This window comes from Odocoileus virginianus, chromosome 27 (genome assembly GCF_023699985.2).
Source record: "Odocoileus virginianus isolate 20LAN1187 ecotype Illinois chromosome 27, Ovbor_1.2, whole genome shotgun sequence".
Taxonomy (NCBI): domain Eukaryota; kingdom Metazoa; phylum Chordata; class Mammalia; order Artiodactyla; family Cervidae; genus Odocoileus; species Odocoileus virginianus.
Genome location: NC_069700.1, coordinates 8,361,305 through 8,381,325, shown reverse-complemented (window position 1 = coordinate 8,381,325; position 20,021 = coordinate 8,361,305).

Genomic DNA, 20,021 nt, shown 5'->3' with positions numbered 1-20,021 from the left:
CCCTGGGTCAGGAAGATACCCTCGAGAAGGGAATGGCAAACTATTCCAGTATTGCCTGGAAAATTCCATGAACAGAGGAGCCTGGTGGGCTGCAGTCCATGGGGTCACAGAGTCGGGCACAACTGAGCAGCTAGCACACACCAGCTTCCAGGAGCACTCCCTGGGCTGGCATTGCCCTGAGAGAGCTCCCTTGGTTTAGCTGGCTCTGTTTCCTAAGAGATTAACCTGGATTAACCCCTGCTCCTCCCAAAGATTGGAGTGCGCCCCATGCAGATTTCACTATCGAATGGCTGGATCATTAAAGGGCTAATTTGAGGAGGCCAAATTCTATGTTAGGGGTTGGGACTCCCATCCCACTGGAGGATCTAGCTCAGAGAACTCATGCCTCTGTCACTGGTGACCCCTGTAGTTGCTCTCATGGGTAAATATCTAGGGTACTCCCAAAAGACATATTGAAGTCTGTTATGGGCTAGGGGTTTGCATCCCCTGAAAATTCTTATGCTGAAGACTTAATGAAACCATTTACTTCAGATTGGGACTTGAACCCACGTGCTGGGACTTGAACCCAGCCAAAACCCAGGATAGCTGGTTTCAGTACCTAATGAGGATCAGGTTTCTTGATGTCTCATCGCAGAAAGGATGTGGTGAGAGACAAAATGATAGGTAAGAAGTGGATTTATCCAGGTTCAGAGAGAAGCACACGGCAGAGTATGGGCCATGTGGTGTGGATAGTTTTTATAGCCTGGGTAATTTCATATGCCAATGAGTGGGAGGATTATCCCATCTATTTTGGGGGAAGGGGTGGAGATTTCCAGGAGTTGGACCACCACTCAGTCCTAGGTCTTTAGACAGTGTCTTGGAAAAGTCATGGCACCTCTGGGTGTGTCATTTAGCTTGCTGATTGAGGATCAAGGTCTAGTCTTGTCTGCAATCTTGATCCCATTTGATTCTAATTGGTTTATGTTGCGTCCTTGTGTGTGTTGCTCAGTCGTGCCCAACTCTTGTGACCCCATAGACTGTAGCCCGCCAGGCTCCTCTGTCCATGGGATTCTCCAGGCAAGAATACTGGAGTGGGTAGCTGTTTTCTGCTCCAGGTGATCTTCCCGACCCAGGAATCGAACCAGGGTCTCCTGCACTGCAGGCAGACTCTTTACTGACTGAGCTACGAGGGAAGCCCGTCCTTGGACTATGTCATTCTTTCAGAAGTTGTGCCCTGTCCCCTTCCCTCCTGTTTCACTAACTCTCCCAATGGGATGGTGTTTGGAGATGAGGTCTTTCTTTGAGAGGTGGTTAGGATTAGGTGAGGCATGAAGGTGGGGCGTTTGTTACCAAGCAGAAATGCCTATGACTGATGCACAACAAGGCCAAATAAACCAAGATGTTGGAGTTTGGAGCAGAGAAAGGTGTATTGCAGGGCCAAGCAAGGACAACAGGTGGCTGGTACTCAAAACCCTCAAACTCTCCAGTGGCTTTTGGGGAAAAGATTTGTAGGTAAAATTTGGAGTGAGGGCTGCAGGGTGTGTGACTCTGTTCTGATTGGTTGGTGGTGAGTAACAGGGCAGTGCTCCAGGAACCTTGCCCTCAGCCTGAAGTCACCATCCTTTACTTGGGTGGAGACCTCAGTTCCTTAAGAAGAACTCAAAGATATCATTATGTATATTTCTTAGGAGGAACCAGGACCCTGCCCCAAGGCTGCACTATTGTTTCTTGAGTGTTCCTCCCTTGTTTCTGCATCTCCTCCCTTCCCTGATTAGCAGTTGTTTGAATCTGCCCTTTGTCACTCTGGGAAGGTCAAGGAAGCTGAGAGAAGCCTATTTCCTTACAAAGTTAGAAAGAGGGAACACAGAAAGAATGTGTATTTGGGAGAGCCACACAAGGTCCTGCTCCCTTTCAACCTTACTTGGAAACCAGATTATTGCAGATTAATTAGTTAGGATGAAGTCATGCTAAAGTGGGGTGGGCTCCTAGTCCAATGTAACTAGTATCCCTATAACAAAAGAGGAGACATAGACACACACAGAGGGAAGATAACTCGAAGACCCTCAGGGAAAATACCAGTGAAAAGAGAGGAAGGGATGGAATGATGCATTTCCAGTAAGGAAATGGCAACTCACTCCAGTATTTTTGCCTGGACAGAGGAGCCTGGCGGGCTACAGTCTATGGGGTGGCAAAGAGTCAGACATGACTGAGCAACTAAATAACAACAGTCACAGCAACAAGGGATGCTGAAGATCACTGGCCACACCATAGAAGCTAGGAGAAAGACATAGAACCCATTCTCCCCTCCAGCGTTCAGACAGACTAAGGCCCTGCCCACATACTAACTTCAGACTTTTCCTCTTCAGAACTTTGAGAGACTGAAAATCTGCTGCTTTGGGACTCTCCTGGTGGTCCAGTGGTTAAGACTCCACACTCCCAACCCGGGGGGTTCAGGTTCAACCCCTGGTTAGGGACCTTGAGCTCACATACTGCAACTGAAGATTCTGCATGCCACCACAAAGACCAAGGATCCTCCTGCTGCAACTAAGACCCAGTGCAGCCAAAATAAAAAATAGATAAGTAACAATTTTAAATTTCTGTTTTTAAGCACCTGCTGTAGGGACTTTTTCACAGCAGCCCCAGGAAATTAATACTTTAGGGTCCAGGGGTGTTCAGATGCTCTTTCAAACTGACCACAAACACCTCGGTTGGCTTAGAAAGCCAGCCAAGCCCAGGAGGCCTCCGCTTTCTTTGTGTCTCTATTTTGGGAAGTCTGTACGCATGAGCTCCTAGGTTCACTCATTGAGGACAGGCCTTCTGCTGCCAAGTTCTCACACAAAATGTTCCAAGACACAAAAGGGCTTAGAAACCCAGAGACTGGAGCCAGTAGAAAAAAGCAAAGCTATCTTCCTGTTTAGCCAAAGGACAGACGTCTCTGAATACCAAAAATCACACATCATTATTTATCCTCATGAATCATCAGGTGACATTATATTAGCAGACACCCCACCCCATCATAGGTCAGTCCCATTAGTTACCAGGGGGAAATGGGCAGGTTTAGAATAGGTTAGTAAAACCCCAAGGCATCAGATGATCTGGTACGTTCTGGCACTGAAACTTCTTTGCTGTGCCTGTCAGGTACCCTCTGGCCTCAAGGGATGGACAGCAGACAACTGCCAGGGTTCCCTTTCTCCCTCACGCCTCCGGCCCCACAGTTGTAGACCACAGGGCTTTTCAACAGCTGCCTAACCACCAGCGCCGTGTTCCTGCTCCTGGGAGGGGATGGCACATGGGGTAAGCTGGGCCGCAGACACCTGGCCCTATCTTGTGTTAGATCATCTTTCAGAAGATGTGTAAACCTCCAGCAACCTCAAGACCAGAATTTACCTCTAGGATGCTCCTTGAGAACAGCACCCTGAGGTTTTGCCTTCGGGGAAATCCCCCCCTCACCACCCCCCCCATGCCCCCCTTACCCCACCCCTACCCCCTACGCAACTCCCGCCCAATCCTTGCCTCCCTGGGAGGGGCTGATACCATTTGTTGTTGTTTGGTCACTAACTCGTGTCCGACTCTTTGTGACCCCATGGACTGCAGCACGCCAGGCCTCCCTGTCCTGCACCATCTCCCTGAGTTTGCTCACACTCATGTCCATCGAGTCAGTGATGCTATCCAACCATCTCATCCTCTGTCACCCTCTTCTCCTCCTACCCTCAAACTTTCCCAGCATCAGAATCTTTTCCAATGAGTTGGCTCTTCGCAGCAGGTGGCCAAAGTATTGGAGCTTCAGCATCAGTGCTTTCAATGAAAGCACTCAGGGTTGATTTCCTTTAGGATTGACCGGTTTGATCTCCTTACTGTCCAAGGGAGTCTCAAGAGTCTTTTCCAGCACCACAATTCAAAAGCATTATTTCTTCAGCCTTCTTTATGGTCCAAGTCTCACATCCATACATTGCTACTGGAAAAAACATAGCTTTGACTAGACGGACCTTTGTCGGCAAAGTAATGTCTCTGCATTTTACTATTCTGTCTAGGTTTGTCCTAGCTTTTCTTCCAGGGAAGCAGTGTCTTTTAATTTCATGGCTACAGTCACTATCCGAAGTGATTTGGAGCCCAGGAAATAAAGTCTGTCTCTGTTTCCGCCATTAACCCAAGAAATAAAGCCTTCTTCACTTGTCTCAGTTAAGCTGCCCAACTGACTCAAACCAAAGTTTTTCTGCCTCAAATGTTGAAGAGCCAATATAATTTAGGTGGGGAGGAGATACAGAAACTTGTGTGGGAATGATTCATTTTTAAGTTTGGGCTGCTGAAGGCAGAATGGTCCCAGCTTATGGCTCCTGGTTATTAAAAAAATGTTCTCAAGGCCTGTGGGTGCTAGTATTAACCAGTCCCTATGTTAAAAACACAACATAATTATTAATTAGTGCAGATAGATTAGAATTTTATTTAGAACAGGCAGCCTGCATAGGTTTTTGCATTTAGAGTGTTGATTAGAGGCACAAGCAGGGTGGAGAAATTTAAGGGTAGGCTAATTAATTGGGCAAAATAATGCATGTGGCCTGGAGGAGGGCATGGCAACTGTTCCGGTATTGTTGCCTGGAGCAGCTGAGCACGGCATGGCAGCACCATGGGTGAGGCCTTGTGTTAGGCACTGAGATGAATAAGAAACGGTTCTTAGGATAAGGGAAAAATAATGACTTTTGTGGGTATGTCACTTAAGCATGACTTAAGCTGAAGCTCCAATGCTTTGGCGGCCTGATGCAAAGAGCTGACTTGCTGAAAAAGACCCTGATTCTGGGAAAGAGTGAAGGCAAGAGGAGAAGAGGGAGGCAGAGGACGAGATGGTTAGATAACATCATTGACTCAATGGACACGAGTGTGAGTAAACTCTGGAAGATAATGGAGGACAGAGGAGTCTGGCATGTCCATGGGGTCGCAAAGAGCAACCCAGCAACTGAACAACAAATGGAGTGATGAACTTGGCTCTAGGCTATCAGCCTGGGGACGTTCTGGCTCCTCTTTCCTTGCATTATTATTTCGATTAATCCCTACAATAACTCTATCACTCGGGATCTATTTTGTATGGTTTGTAAGGTATGAGCTGAGTCAACTTAGTGGGTAAGGCTTCTAAGGAGACTTCCTGTCACCAGCATGAGTGGGAAGCTGAAAATGCCACCCAGAGTTTCAGATGAGTTTTACTGGTAGAAATTAAGACACCTTAATCTGCCAGCGCAGATTCGGCTTCCCTCATAGCTCAGTTGGTAAATCATCTGCCTGCAATGCAGGAGACCCGGGTTCAATTCCTGGGTTGGGAAGATCCCTTAGAGAAGGAAATGGCAATCCATTTCAGTATTCCTGCTTGGAGAATCCCATGGACAGAGGAGCCTGGTGGGCTACAGTCCATGGGGTCGCAAAGAGTTAGACATGACTGAGCGCTCAGGCAGTATGGCATGATTTCCATCATAATCCTGTACTGTGACTGGTGACTGGGTTGACCTGCAGTTTCCCCAGAGACATATAAGAAACAATGGAAACAAGGGAAGGACTTCCCTGGTGTTTTCAGCGGTTGGGACTTTGTGCATTCACTGTCTAGAGTGTGGGTTCAATCCCTGGTCCAGGAACTAAGATCCCATCATCCATGCAGGGTGGCTGGGGGAATAAAAAAAGAAACAATGGATGAGGCTGTGGAGGTGTCCTGAGTGGTCCTTTCCTAGAGCAGGTATGAGAAGAGAGAGTTGGGGAGATGGGGAGATGCCCAGCGCTAGGGCGTGTGGGGCGAGTGGGGAGGTAGGAACCCATCTCATCTGTCAAGGACCAGGGCTGAGAACAGGGAGAAAAGCTGACCCGCTTTCTGCCATCAGCTTCGTGACCAGGGCTGGCCTGTGTGGCTGTAACGTCAGTGAGCTAAGGGCACCCTTCAAGGGCTCAGCTGATGGAGGTGGCTGTGCCCCGGGAACAGCACCTGTGTGCCCGAGGCTTCTCTGCAGGGGCAGCGGGATCAGCCTTCCTGCTCCATGTCCTTGGGTAGCTCAGAACACTGCATGGGCTGCCTCTTTGCACAATTTTCCTGGACTAATGGAGTTCTTCAGGAGGGTGGGGGAGAGAATTCTGAAGTGGGAACCTTGGGAGGGCCCGTTACACCCAAGGGGGCCAGGTTGGGAATGCTGGCTGGGCTTTAGGCTGGGCATGTAAAGAAGGCGTAGCTCTCCATTCATCAATCACTCATCCTAATGCGAAGGGGTGGGGGCAGGGACTGCTGAATGCTTATTAAACAAACAAACCAGTTTCCTGGTTGCATAAAAAGAAACTTTGGCACGCTGTGTAAATACTTCAGTCTTTATAGGAATATGCAGTGTTGACGTAACGACCCAGTTTATCTCCCCCCACCCCAGGATAACCACAAACTTATTTTGAAGTGGGAAGTGGGCACTTGGCATCTTGAGCTCCATAGCTTGAAGTCACTTAGGAGGCTTCTTGTGAATGTAATAGAAATGGATGCCCGTGGCCTGGAATTGAATGTTACAATGCGGTGGAAAGGGCAGAAGAATATCTTGGTGCTTAACTAGATTCTGCCACTAACAAGCTGTCTCAAAGGACCTTCCATTTAAGACCCAGGTAGAGGTTTAGCTGCTGGGAGGGATTGGGGGCAGGAGGAGGAGGGGACGACAGAGGATGAGATGGCTGGATAGCATCACAGACTCGATGGGCACGAGTTTGAGTAAACTCTGGGAGTTGGTGATGGACAGGGAGGCCTGGCGTGCTGCAATTCATGGGGTCACAAAGAGTTGGACACGACTGAGTGACTAAACTGAACTGAACTGTGGGGTTTAGCTGAGTGGTAAAAAATCTTCTTGCCACTGCAGGAGACATAAGTGACTCAAGTTTGATCCCTAGGTCAGGAAGATCCCCCGCAGGAGGGCATGGCTATCCACTTCAGTATTCTTGCCTGGAGAAGCCCATGGACAGAAGAGCCTAGTGTGCTACAGCCTATGAGATCACACAGAATTGGACATGACTGAGCATGCATGCGTGTTATGCCTCAGGAAGGGAATTGCTCCTAGAAATTCTTTTAGAGGAACTGTTCTGTAAAATCTGGGCAAATTCCCTTGTATTTTGTTGGCCTGATCTGTGTCATGTATCGTGAGTTGAGGAGGAGGGTAAAACCCTTGTGACTGGTTTAGATACATCAAGACCCACTTCCAAAGCTACATAAGTAGTTATCTTTCCTCAAGTCACATTGGCTACATGATGAAGAACAAAATCAGGGCTCTACCAGCAAAGAGGAAGGGGGGACATGGATGTTGGGTGGGCCACCAACAGTATCCACTAAAATGAGGCTAACTAACTTGCTTGAGATTGATTTTGGGCAAATTAGCCTTGTTCTTAACCACTGTACCATGTTCACTTCATCTCAAACATTCCACACGTCTAAATCAATTAGAAACATTTCAGCCAGCATAAGAAGAGACTGGAAATAAATGCTCTTCTAATCCCCAGACACATTTAACTTCTTTAGATAGCCATTTTGCTAAGTACCAGTGAATGCTGAAGAATAGTTTGGCATAAGATATTTGATTGTCAGTTTATGAGTGGGATATTTCAGTTTCAAAGTTCCAGATCTCTTTCTGGGTCCAAAATATGCAAGTGTACAGGATTTCCTTCCAAACAAGTCATAAAATCAAATAGTTTATCCATAATAAAAGCTGGGGAAATGAGACATTTATCTTCCCCTGGGCTCTTTTTTTTTAAAGACAAACTCTCCGAGTTGACCTTAAATTGGGAAAGAGAATCAGAACCTATATATGAGTTTGGTAGTTACCACTTTCAACAACAGCACAAACTGACTAAAATAATAAATGGAATATGCTGACTTGCATTTACTGAAAAACCCAGAGCTAGGCCAGCTTCCTCTAGCTCAGTCATGTCACCAAAGATCCTGTTTATTTCTTCATCTCCTATCTGTCTTCTGTGGCTATGCCCATCTCAAAGGGAGCTCACCTCGGGATCACAGGATGGCTGCCCATAACTCGTGGATGACATGCTTCCCTCTTCCCATCCGGGGACAACTGGTACCACTGAAAGAACCTACGTCATTCTCACAAATTCCCAGCAATGTCTCCTTGAAGCTCGTTGACCTGAGCCAATCTGTATGGCCAGGGGAAAGGAATGGGCCGATTCCTTTCCCCCACATCATCTACCTCACCTCTAGAGCTGATTCCAGTGGCCAACCCAGACCTGGGGCCTCTAGGAAAGGGAAGGAGAAATGGTGTTGGGAATGTCACCCACAAAGGTCAATGGCACTAGCTTACAGGAAAAAATGTTTGCCTCCATTGATCAGCTATTCCCTACAGACTTCCCAGAAACTATGCACACGATGGCAAAAGGAGGAGGCAGTCAGAGATGGGGGAGAAAGAGAACAATCATCAAATTGTAGGCACAGTTTGTTGGAATTTAGCAAGAGTTCTCTGGCCAACCCAAAGTGTCCGTGGGTGAAAAGTTAAAACTTGTGTCCTGACAAGGCTTGCTGAGTCATCCCCACCCCCAAGCCTCCTCTCTCCTCCCCACTAGTTGGGCATTCTCTGTAGCCTGCCAGGCTGTTATGTCATGGAATTCTCCAGGCCAGAATACTGGAGAGGGTAGCCGTTCCCTTCTCCAGGGGATCTTCCCAACCCAGGGATCGAACCCAGGTCTCCTGCACTGCAAGCAGGTTCTTCACCAGCTGAGCCTCAAGGGAAGCCCTCTGAGGCCTCAGACTCAGTTTAATCTTTCCTGTGTTTATCTGAAGCTCTAGTCACTGGCTCGTCCCTCCCCACACAGTGAGGGGTGGCTCTTCCCTAAAACACTGTCTTTGGAAGAGCCCCACCTGAGGAGACTCGGTCCTCAGCAGTGAGGGGCCTGGCCTGCAGACAGATGAATCCCTGAGGGTCCACTGCTGTTTTGTTCTCGAGTTCTTCATTCAGCTTCATCCATCCATTCATTTTGTTGCGGTTCAACCACTAAGTCATGTCCGACTCTCACCCCATGGACTGCAGCACGCCAGTGTTCCCTGTCCTTCACCATCTCCTGGAGTTTGCTCAAGCTCGTGTCCATTGTCATGCTATCTAACCATCTTAGCCTCTATTGCTCTTTTCTTCTTTGGCCTTCAATCTTTCCCACCATCAGTGCCTTTTGCAATGAGTCGGCCACTCATCTTACAAGTACTTATTGAGTGCCTAACACGTACCAGGCATTATTCTATGACTGGGTTTACAGAATTAAATAAAACTCTTAACGTCTCTTTCACATGAAGTTTTCCATGTGGAGCAGATTGGAATTAAGAAAAAAAATTATTTGACAAAATTAGAAAATGATAAACATGATGTAGAAAAATAAAGTAGGAGAAAGGTAAAGAATGTGTGTGGGGGGTTGTTACTTTGATCAGGTGGTGAGAGAGGCTCTCTTTGAGGAAGGACCAACACATAGTACCTAGTGGTGTTCAGGACCCTGGGAATCCTTTAATGGTTAATTAGTTAACTGGTTCTCTCAACCCAGAATTATGCATGTGCATGCTTAGTCACTTCTCCTCTGTCCATGGGATTCTCCAGGCAAGAATACAGGAGTGGATTGTCATGCCCTTCTCCAGGGGATCTTCCTGACCCAGGGATTGAACCTGCATCTCTTATGTCTTCTGCATTGGCAGGTGGGTTCTTTACCACAAGACCACCTGGGATCTTAATTCTTTCCCCAGAATTAGGACTGTTCAGTTCAATCCAGATTGAGCACAAACTCTGGCCTCCAGCAGAGGGATTAAACAAGCCATTCTACCTTAAAACTGAAAAGGCAAAACTGCAGAGGAGAAGGTATATAAATACTAATGTGCTTTGAAGTCTTTGTATATTTACAGTTGGCTTTATGACTGGAGAGGTGGTCCTTAGGGTTGACCTGACTGTTTGCCATGGGCATTTCCCCCAAATGGGACCTTGTGGATTCTTGTCCCCTCCCCGTGTGCTAGTTAGTGGCATCTGTGTGGATCCAGGGAATGAAAGCACCAGTTTGACCCAAGCATTCTTTGACCTACATGTTTATGTGGGGATTAAGTGTAGAATGAGTTGTCACTGAAAATATGCGCTTTGTGTATTTAGAAGATAAGTATTTTTTTATTGCTAATTAGTGTTGGACTCATACACATTTGTCATGTTGGGATGTCAGATTCATTTGTCCTTTCAAACCCACTGCCTTGATTAATCTTTTTCTAGCCAGTCTGCGTTGCAGCCTGGCCGTAACTCAGACTGCTAGGCTCTGTGGGAATGGGGCTTCTACTTAGAAACTGTTGAAATTTAAAGCAAAATCCAGAGTTTGAACCTTGTTGAAAAACACATCCTTTGGTAAATTCGAGCGCTAATCTCCCCATGATGAACCCACACGAGGAGGCTGTGGATGAATATTGTACTGGTCAACCTTTTCTAAGTCTTGGCCTGGGTGTCATTTTTTCTGTGATGCATTTCCTGAATCCACCCTCTCTCCCCAAGAACTGGACAACACTCCCTCCTTTGTGCCCAGGTAAGATTTTACACTCAGGTATCAGGGTGCCTCTGATTTTAAAAATTTTATTTTTGGCAGTGCCCTGCGGATTGTGGGATTTTTTTAAATGCCTATTTTATTTGTTTATTTTTGGCCGCACTATGTCTTTCTTGCTGTGCATAGGCTTTCTCTAGGTGCGGCAAGCGGAGGCTGCACTCTAGTTGCGGGGCTTGGCTTCTCATCCCCGCGTTTTCTCTTATTGCACAGCATGGGCTCCCGGGAGTGTGAGCTTCAGGAGCTGTGGCATGTGGGATCTTCCTGGACCAGGGACCAAACCTGTGTCCTCTGCATGGGCAGGCAGATTTTTAACTACTGGACTACCAGGGAATTCCCTGATTTTATTTTGATTTTAATGCAAAAGCTTATTCATCTGTCTACCCTCATACCACCTTTCTTCCCCAGCTCAGATTCTTGAAAACAGGAATGGCAACCCATTCGTATGTGTGCCCTCACTATCTTGCCTGGCAAGATGCTCTTTGTAAAATGGCACAGAAGACTAATTCTTTAAGCACAAGTTATTCTTTAAGCAGAATAATCTCATCTGACTTGTATAACTGTTAAGTAGAACTGGATCCCATTGTTTAGGAAAAACCTAATTGATGGTAAATTTAATTTACCATTAATTTACCATGAGAAAATTCTGTCATTAATTGAGATTTTTCTTTTATTTTCTTTCTAGATAGCGAGAAAGACTGTCATTGTTCAATTTTAGTAGCAGAATGTCTTTTGGAACATTGATATTATCAGTGCCCCCTGATAATACATTTGAGAGGTATTGCCTTAACGAATAAGTATTCCAGTATAAACAATATTCTAACCTTAAAAATAATAATGAAAACAATGATGACATTTGTATATCGTTTCACTACTTATAGGAGCTATCGTGTCTAGTCTGCTATTCGACCCTGAAGAGTCAGAGGCAATTATTATAGTTGTCGTTGTTTTTAGTTGCTCAGTCATGTCCAACTATTTTGTTGGACATGGACTGTATTTTGTTGGATATGGACTGTAGCCTGCCAGGCTCCTCTGTTCATGGGATTTCCCAGGCTAAGACACTGGAGTGGGTTGCCATTTCCTTCTCTAGGGGATCTTCCTGACCCAGGGATTGAACCTACGTCTCCTGCCTTGCGGGTGAATCCTTTACCATTGTGCCACTGGGGAAGCCCTATTATAACCACTTAGATAATACAGCAGGTGGGAATGAGTTAAATTGTTCCAATTCACAAATCTGACTGGTAGAAGAATTGGGACACAGGCCCACGTGCCTATGCTAAAAAATCCTTCATGTGTGTGTGCGGATTCATGCGTGCACTTGTATGTGAAGGGTGGCCCTGATGGATGGAAAAGCTGACTGTCAAAGTCTGGAGGGTCTTCTCAAGTGGCTGACCTTCAGAGAGTTTCAGTCATTCTAATGAAGCCGTGAGCATATCTGCCGACCCAAGATATTCGGGGCTGTGACGTGAGGCTGGGGCAGGAATTGGAGGTTCCAAGTCTTTCCACATCAAGCAGTGTATATTCAATCCACACTGGTCACAACCACTTGCTGAGCGGCCCACGGTGATAAGACAGACCTGGGGAAGGAAGGGGTAGGGTTAGGCTATGTGGGGCTCTCCTCTGCAGCTGACTGGGTTGTTTTACTTGCCCGAGGATGGCTATGTTCCCTGCCCCTGACAAAGATTTGTCAGTGACCCCAAGCAGGCCATCCCTCAAGTGAACTCTAGCTAAGAATAAGTACATCCCCAGGGAACACAGTCATTAAAAACACCTGCAGCAGGATCGTAGCAACCACAGGCCCACAGTCTCACAACCAAAATCCCTGGGGCCAAATGAGATTCAGGACACAGAATATTACCTAACACCCCTGGTGGAGATCCGGCAGCATTGTGTAAGCCAGCATCTTATTAACTGCAGCCAAAGGCAGGGACCGCACTGGGGAACAGACAGGCTATTAATAGGCTCCCATCAGTTCAGGCCAGCCCTGGACACCCAGGGAGTTAGCTAACTCCTGGTTTGGGGAGGACCTTGAATGTCAGAATTGTGGATACAGAATAACAGACCCTTCTCCTCTTTGTACCAGACACCACCCCATTTTCTCTTTCATGTTCATCTCAAAGACAAAACATATTCTTTGGCTTGCTGGGGCTGACAATGGCCAACATTTGTTTCCTTAGAAAGATGCTGTGTCATCAACCCTCTGGAGGCATCTCCATACATGAAGGCCAATTTTTCTGAGCCTGAAGAATTGCCCTCAGATGTTACTAATGAAAGCTGCTTTGTATGCAAGTTTGGCCAACGGGTACATTCTCCAAGAAGGGTTGGAATTTTGTAGAGTGGGGACTTGGGGGGTGTCCCTCATGTGTTGATTCCAGCAGGAACCTAGGAGGGAACCTAGGAGCCTCTGGGCAGGACTGGTCACTCCACGTGAGGGAGAGACTGGGGACAGGAAGGCTGTAGCATGGACTTCATGCGGGGAAGAAGGGATTTGGGCTGGGTTATTGAGGGTCAGGATTCTAGAATGAAGGATTTGGATTGTATGTCTTAAATGATATAGAGTCAAGAAAGGTGTGCAGCGGAGGCTGACGGATGAAAATGGGGCTTGATGATGAACAGCTCACTGTATGTTGAATGTGTCAGTCTCTTCCAGCGCCTGCAGCTCGCCTCCTGCAGTTTGCCTCCTGGTCAGTCCTTCGCCTGAAATGCCCTCCCTGGGCTCCTTCCCGCCTGGGCATACTCCCATTCATTTTTTTAGGACACGGCTCAGATGTCACCTGCTCTGTGGAAGCCTTGCCCTCACCCGGGGATGCTAGCACCTCCCTTCGCTGTGACCCCACAAGCCTTTCTTTGCACCTGACGCCACTTCTCTGGTTGTCCTTCAGTTGTCCTTGAGTCCTGTTCTCCCCCCAGGTTGAACCACAGGCTCCGCTAGGGAGGGTGCCCCGTCTCTTTTTCTTTTTCTGGACTGGCATCTGGCTCAGCGCTTGACCCGGAGTTCGAGACAGTTGTTAGTTGAATAAATGCTTTTATATCTTTTATCATTTCTAAATACTCTTCTCTTTTTTCCTGTTTCTCTTTTTTAAATTTGTCACATCAATGTAATTGGAGTGATAAGTCCTAAGTTTTGGGACATAGGAGTTACCACCATCCTTCAATGAAGAACTGCAAGATTATGTGAAAATAAGACTCATGAAAAGGTGGAGGTGAAGGCTGTTGAATGTGTTGAGGTTGTCCCCCTAAAAGTATGTCCAAGGCCCAAACACTGCTACCTTATTTGGCAAAAATCCCTCATGGTGGACTTCTGTGGGGGTCCAGTGGTTAAGAATCTGCCTGCCGATGCAGAGGACACGGGTTCAATCCCTGGTTTGGGAAGATCCTCCATGGCTCGGAGCAAGTAAGCCTGTATGCTCCAACTGCTGAGCTCTGGTACCCCAGAGCCTGCGTTCCATGACAAGAGGAGCCACGGCAGTGAGAAGCCTGCACGCCACAGTTAGAGTAGCCTCTGCTCGCTGCAACTACAGAAAGCCCGTGTGCAGCCGAAAATAAATAAATTTAATTAAAGGAAAAAAAACCTTGTTGTCTGTGATCTTGTACAGTACCAGTTCTTACGTTCACGTCCAGGTGGATTCACTCTGTGTTCCTTCCTACTCTGGCGTCTGAGGCAGGGGCTGTCATATTTGGAGCCATACGCAGCTGTACATCACATGAATGAAAAATGAACTTGAATACTGATGCTTTCTGTTATCCAGAGCCCTACAAGCAACTCATGAGGTTTCAAAGTGCCCCTCTCTCTGGCCCACCGCTACTCCTCTCACTTTTCTTTACACCATATTTTATGTGATAATCTCTGGAGCGTTCAACACTTTTTTTTTTTAAGCCTGAAGAAAAACACATTTGATTCTCCTCTTCACTGTGAGTTATCAAAGCACTGAAGCATTTGATTCAAAGGCAAAACAAAAAGCAAACACAGGAGGCCAAATTATGCCCTCTGTGGAAAGGAACTGTGTGAGTGTGGATTAAAGAAATGAGTCGAATCACAAGGAGAAAATGACATGGATTTTTTAGAACAGACAGAAGAGAAAAGTAGGTCAAATTTTTCAACCTCTCGACTGTGTCATTGTCCCTTTAAAGCTCTTACTGTCAGTGTTTGGTGAAGTCGAAGCAAAGCCATGGATACTGAAGTCACAATCCGGTAAAATAAGGAGCTTAGTGTTTGGGAAAGTGTGGGGAATCTTGGGTCTCCATGAGGATGCTGTAAGGGAGAGTCAATTATTTTTATTGCCACATTTCAAGACTACAGGATCTCCAAGTAACACCTGCCATTTTGTTTCCTTTATAATACATGCTGGGCTGCCCAGGAGGTGCTAGTGGTGAAGAAACCGCCTGCCAATGCAGGAGACACAAGAGATGTGGGTTTGATCCCTGGGTCGGGAAGATCCCCTAGAGGAGGGCATGGCATCCCACGCTAGTGTTCTTACCTGGAGAATCCCATGGATAGAGGAGACTGGTAGGTTACAGTAATGGGGTCACAAAAAGTTGGATACGACTCAGTGAGGAACACTTTCACTATAATACATGGTGGGAGGGAGAATTCAAGTTTGATCAGAAGAAACGGGGGTTTAGGAAAGTATTCTAATAAGATTTTCTTTCTTTCTGAATCAAAGCTATTAGAACCCAGGACAAAGCCCTTTAAGCGATTCCTTTGTTTTCCTCCTACAAATGTGGAAATATTGTCTACTCTGTGTACCTTAGTTTCCTATGTGGGCTGTAACAATCACCCAACACTCATAAACAACAGAAACTTATTAATTTATTAAATTATAAAAGTTTATTCTCTTGCCTTTCTGGAGGGCATGTGTGTGTGCTCAGTCACTTCAGTCGTGGCCAAATATTTGTGACCCCATCGGCTCTAGCCCACCAGGCTCCTCTGTCCTTGGGATTCTCCAGGCAAGAGTACTGGAGTGGGTTGCCATGCCCTCCTCCAGGGGAATCTTCCCGACCCAGGGATCGAACCCGAGTCTCTTATGTTTCCCGCATTGGCAGGTGGGCTCTTTACCATTAGCACTACCTGGGAGGGCAGAAGTCCAAAATCAAAGTGTTATGGGTCTGTGCTTCCTCTGAAACCTCTGCGGGAACATCCTTGCTCGCCTCTCTGGGAGCTTCTCATGGCTCCAGGGGTCTCTTGGCTACAGCTGCCCGCGTCCAGTGTCCGTCTCCATCTATATGTGCCCTTTCCTCCTGCATCTGTGTTGTCTCCTCTCCTGTCTCTTATAAGGACATTTCTTCTTGGATTTAGGGCCCACCCAGATAATCCAGGATGATCTCGTATCACTATCCTTAACTTAATTACGTGTGCACAGACCCTTTTCCCAAGCAAGCTCACAGTCACAGATCCCAGGACGTGGACATATAACCTACTATCCCGTGTGCAACCCCGCGTCCGGTTCTGCAGAGGGGAAGCAGCTGTGCTTTATTGGGTCTTTTCCGTCTCGCAGTGAGAGCAAGGAGACATGAGTGTGAGTGTACGCTTCCTGTGAAGACAGATATAAACACGTGCACACTCAGGAGAAGGGGGATGACATTTCTGGATGGGCTCCTCTCAGCAGAATTTATTGGAGGGATGTCACCTGATCAGGACCTTAGCCTGGATTTTTGTTTGTTTTTATTGCACTGTGTATTAGTCACTCAGTCATGTCTGACTCTTTGTGGCCCCATGGGCTGTAGCTGCCAGGCTCCTCTGTCCATAGAATTCCCCAGTCAAGAATACAAGAGTGAGTAGCCTTTCTCTTCTCCAGGGGATCTTCCCCACCCAGGGATGGAACCTGGGTCTCCTGCATTTCAGGCAATTCTTTACCGTCTGAGCCGCCAGGGAAGCCCCATTTCATTAGAAATGTATCTTCAGTGAAGAAATTTATATGTTACACATAAGCAAAGAAGCAACTGTCAAGTTGCGTACATTCCTGCTCGTAAAGATAAACTCTATAAAATCATTTCACATTTTTTTTTGTTTCTGTAAACATATTTAGAATATATTTTCCAATCAATGAAATCAGAACATAACAGCCCATTTTGTGACTCAGTAATAATGCAAGAACATGCTTCTATGTTAAGATATTTTGGGTCCATCTTCTAATTTTCGGTCACCAGTGTTCCACTGAATGGCTATGTAATAAATTACGTAACCAGTCTCTTATTGTTATGCGTGTAAGTAGTTTTCAAACTTTTGCTGTTTCGAAGCATGCTGCAGTGAATATTCCATCATATTTTTGTGTGCTTGTCCCATGTATTTTCCACACCCAGAGTTACTAGAAGAGGAATTGCTGGCTGCAAAGGTATATTTTATGTGGCGTATGATAGTTCTTTTCTTTCTGGCCATGCCTCGCGGCTTATAAGATCTTAGTTTCCTGATCAGAGTTCGAACCTGGGCTCTTGGCAGTGAGCATGTTGAGTCCTAACTACTGGACCATCAGGGAATTTCCAGATAGTTATTTTCAGAAAAGTAATCTGAACAGTCATAACAGAGGCGAGCCAATCAAGGCGCGTTTTTTTTTGAGAGGTGAGAGGAATGACATCGATAAGGTCTGTTTTAGCTTTTAAAATTCTGGGATTCTGGGATTCTCAGATTTGCAAAGTACTAAGGCAGTGCTGGAAGGAAAAACAGACTTTAAAGAGAAAGTCATTGGATTTGGAAAACTCTAAGCCCTGAAGGCCTCAAAGGTCCACGTGGACCTTGACATTGCCCTAGATAATTCTGGGAGCAGGACTGGAGAAGAGAACTATGAACAAAGTGTGAAAGTTCCTAGTTAGAGATTCAGGAAGAATTAAAGAGGAGAGGTGGTGAATGCTTTCTGATGGCTTCTCCTGCCTCAGAAGTTCTGCTCCCCGCCTCCTCTCTGTGTTATTTTGTGTCTGTTTCTGCATCCAATTCTCTAAATTGAAAAGTATCTTTGCACAAGTCAACCACAGGCTAGTATAGAGACCTCTGTTGTGCAGGTAGCTTCATTGGCTGCTCACTAGCCTACCAACAGTTGCCTTTGTATGAGACGCTCACCTGGTTCAATCAGTGGTGGTCACCATGGGACCCATTATATTAACTTGCAAGAAGAAACTCCAGGAAGGGCTGGGATGTGGCAGACACTTGGAAACTTAGTGGGAGAATTCCTGGTGTGTTCTATGAATTCCCTGCCCAGGACAGGAGACTAGTTAGGAAGAACTAACATAAACCAGCCAAGTGGTACCATGGACCTGAAATAGGGTGAGGAGGTGGGAATAGAGACAAGGGAGGTGATAATAACGCTAGTGAACATTTATTGAGTGCTTTTGATGTGCCAGGGCCTGTTCTCAGCACTTGACATGTATAGTAAAACCAAGTGATAAATCAATATCCCATAAAAAGCAATTGGCTATTGGTAATTATCTCCTGTTCTCTGTCTGCCCCCAGTCTCCTATGGAAGCTGAATGAAATTTTATTCTTTTGGGGAGGGGAGCCCTTTACAGGCCACAGTCCTGAAGTTAACCTTGACCTTAGTCCCTCCCTTTTCCTGGATCCTCCCTTTCTCCTATTTCTGCTGATTTTGAAATTCAAATTTCCTTTCCTCCTGTCCACTTTTGATGGCTAGCACTGTGTCACTTCCTCCTCTTACCCTGTCTCACTACCTGAGGCACCATTTCTGTTTAGTTACATACAGTACATATTTTATTAGCTTTACTTCTGTGCTTTTCGTGACCGCACAGACCCACTAAAAACACTGATTTTTGCTAACTTTGCCATAACAGGAACCTACGTTTTGCACCACTGAATTTTGGAGTCATGCTTGTCACTTGTGTGGAAAGGAGGGTCTATTAATTCATTTGATCCTTACAAAAGCATATAAGGTGGGAACTACTATTTCCTTCCCATTTTATACACAAATCAACTCGAAGAGATTTTTTAATTTAATTAATTTATTTTTGGCCACAGGTGACTTGTGGGATCTAAGTTCCCTGACCAGGATTGAACCTGGGCCCTTGGCAGTGAAAGTGCTGAGTCCTAACATCTGGATGGCCAGAGCATTCCCGCAAAAAGATCTTAATTGTTAGGCCAAGGTCCCAGAGTACATAGCAGCCTAACCAGGATTCAACCCAAGCAGGCTGACTCTAGAGTTTGTAGGGTCATCTACGGCACCATAGAGCGTACAAACTACCTCTTGTCACAACTCCCAGGGCTAACCCCTAACTACACTCGTGCCCTTATGCCTTCTCTGTACTTTTTCTTTCTTCCTAGCACATTTATTCTTTGACCAGGAGTGACTTCTATTTCTAGGCCCACTTACTTTTTTCCCAACCAGTTAGCATCTTTCTTCTTCTATTTCCTTTTCCTACACTGTCTAGATCTCAAGTTTCATCATTTTTACCCTTTCTCAGGAATTAGTGTTCAAGCTAAAATTTTAAAGCCCACCATCATCTTTCCCCATATCCACATACCACCCACATTATTTGCCTGCTACCATCACCCCAACCTTCCCCACCCCACTTTCCCCATCCCCCTACTTTTCCCATCCCTACCTTCCTCATCCCCTCATGTTCCCCTCATCACCCCACTTTCCTTCATAACCACATGCATATATATTAGCTGTGGGTATGTGTTTGCGAAATCGCTTCAGTCGTGTCTGACTCTTCGCGATCCTATGAGCTGTATCCTGCCAGCCTCCTCTGTCCATGGGATTCTCCAGGCAAGAATACTGGAGTGGGTTGCCATGCCCTCCTCCAGGGAATCTCCACTACCCAGGGATTGAACTGGCATCGCTTGTCGACTGCATTGTCAGGAAGGTTCTTTACCACTAGCGCTGCCTGGGAATATAGGCATAGCTATATATGCCTATATTATTATTTACTATTATTTGTCTATTTTTTCTTTAAATCATCTTGCATTTCTTTTTAATAATTTTTAAATTTTGGCTGGACTGGGTCTTTGTTGTTGTGCACCACAGGGTTTAGGGAGTGAGGACTCAGTAGTTGTGGCTCATGGGCTTAGTTGCATGCAGCTTGTGGAATCTTTCCGGAGCAGGGATCGAACCTGTGTCATTGGCAGGCAAATTCTTAACCACTGCACTGCCAGGGAAGCCCTTATTTCACATTTTAAAAGTGAACTTATTTAACAAAAAAGCAGTTCCGCATTGAAAATGGGCTAGACAACTTGGAGGGAATTATTAATTTTGTTTTGTGTGACAATGAGTATACTTTTATAGAAGAATATTGTTTTCTGGAATTGCATGCTGAAGTATTTTAAGAGGTGAAGTGCCTCAAAGTCTGTAGTTTACTTTTACATTGTTAAACAAAAAAAACATTATAGATGAAGGAAATCTGGAAAATGTCAATAGTAGTAGAATCCTCATAGTGGGGATATGGGTGTTCATTGTGGTATTCTTTCTTTATATATATATATATGTGTGTGTGTGTGTGTGTGTGTGTGTATTTTGAAAGATTTCAAAGTAAAATATAGAAATTTAGAA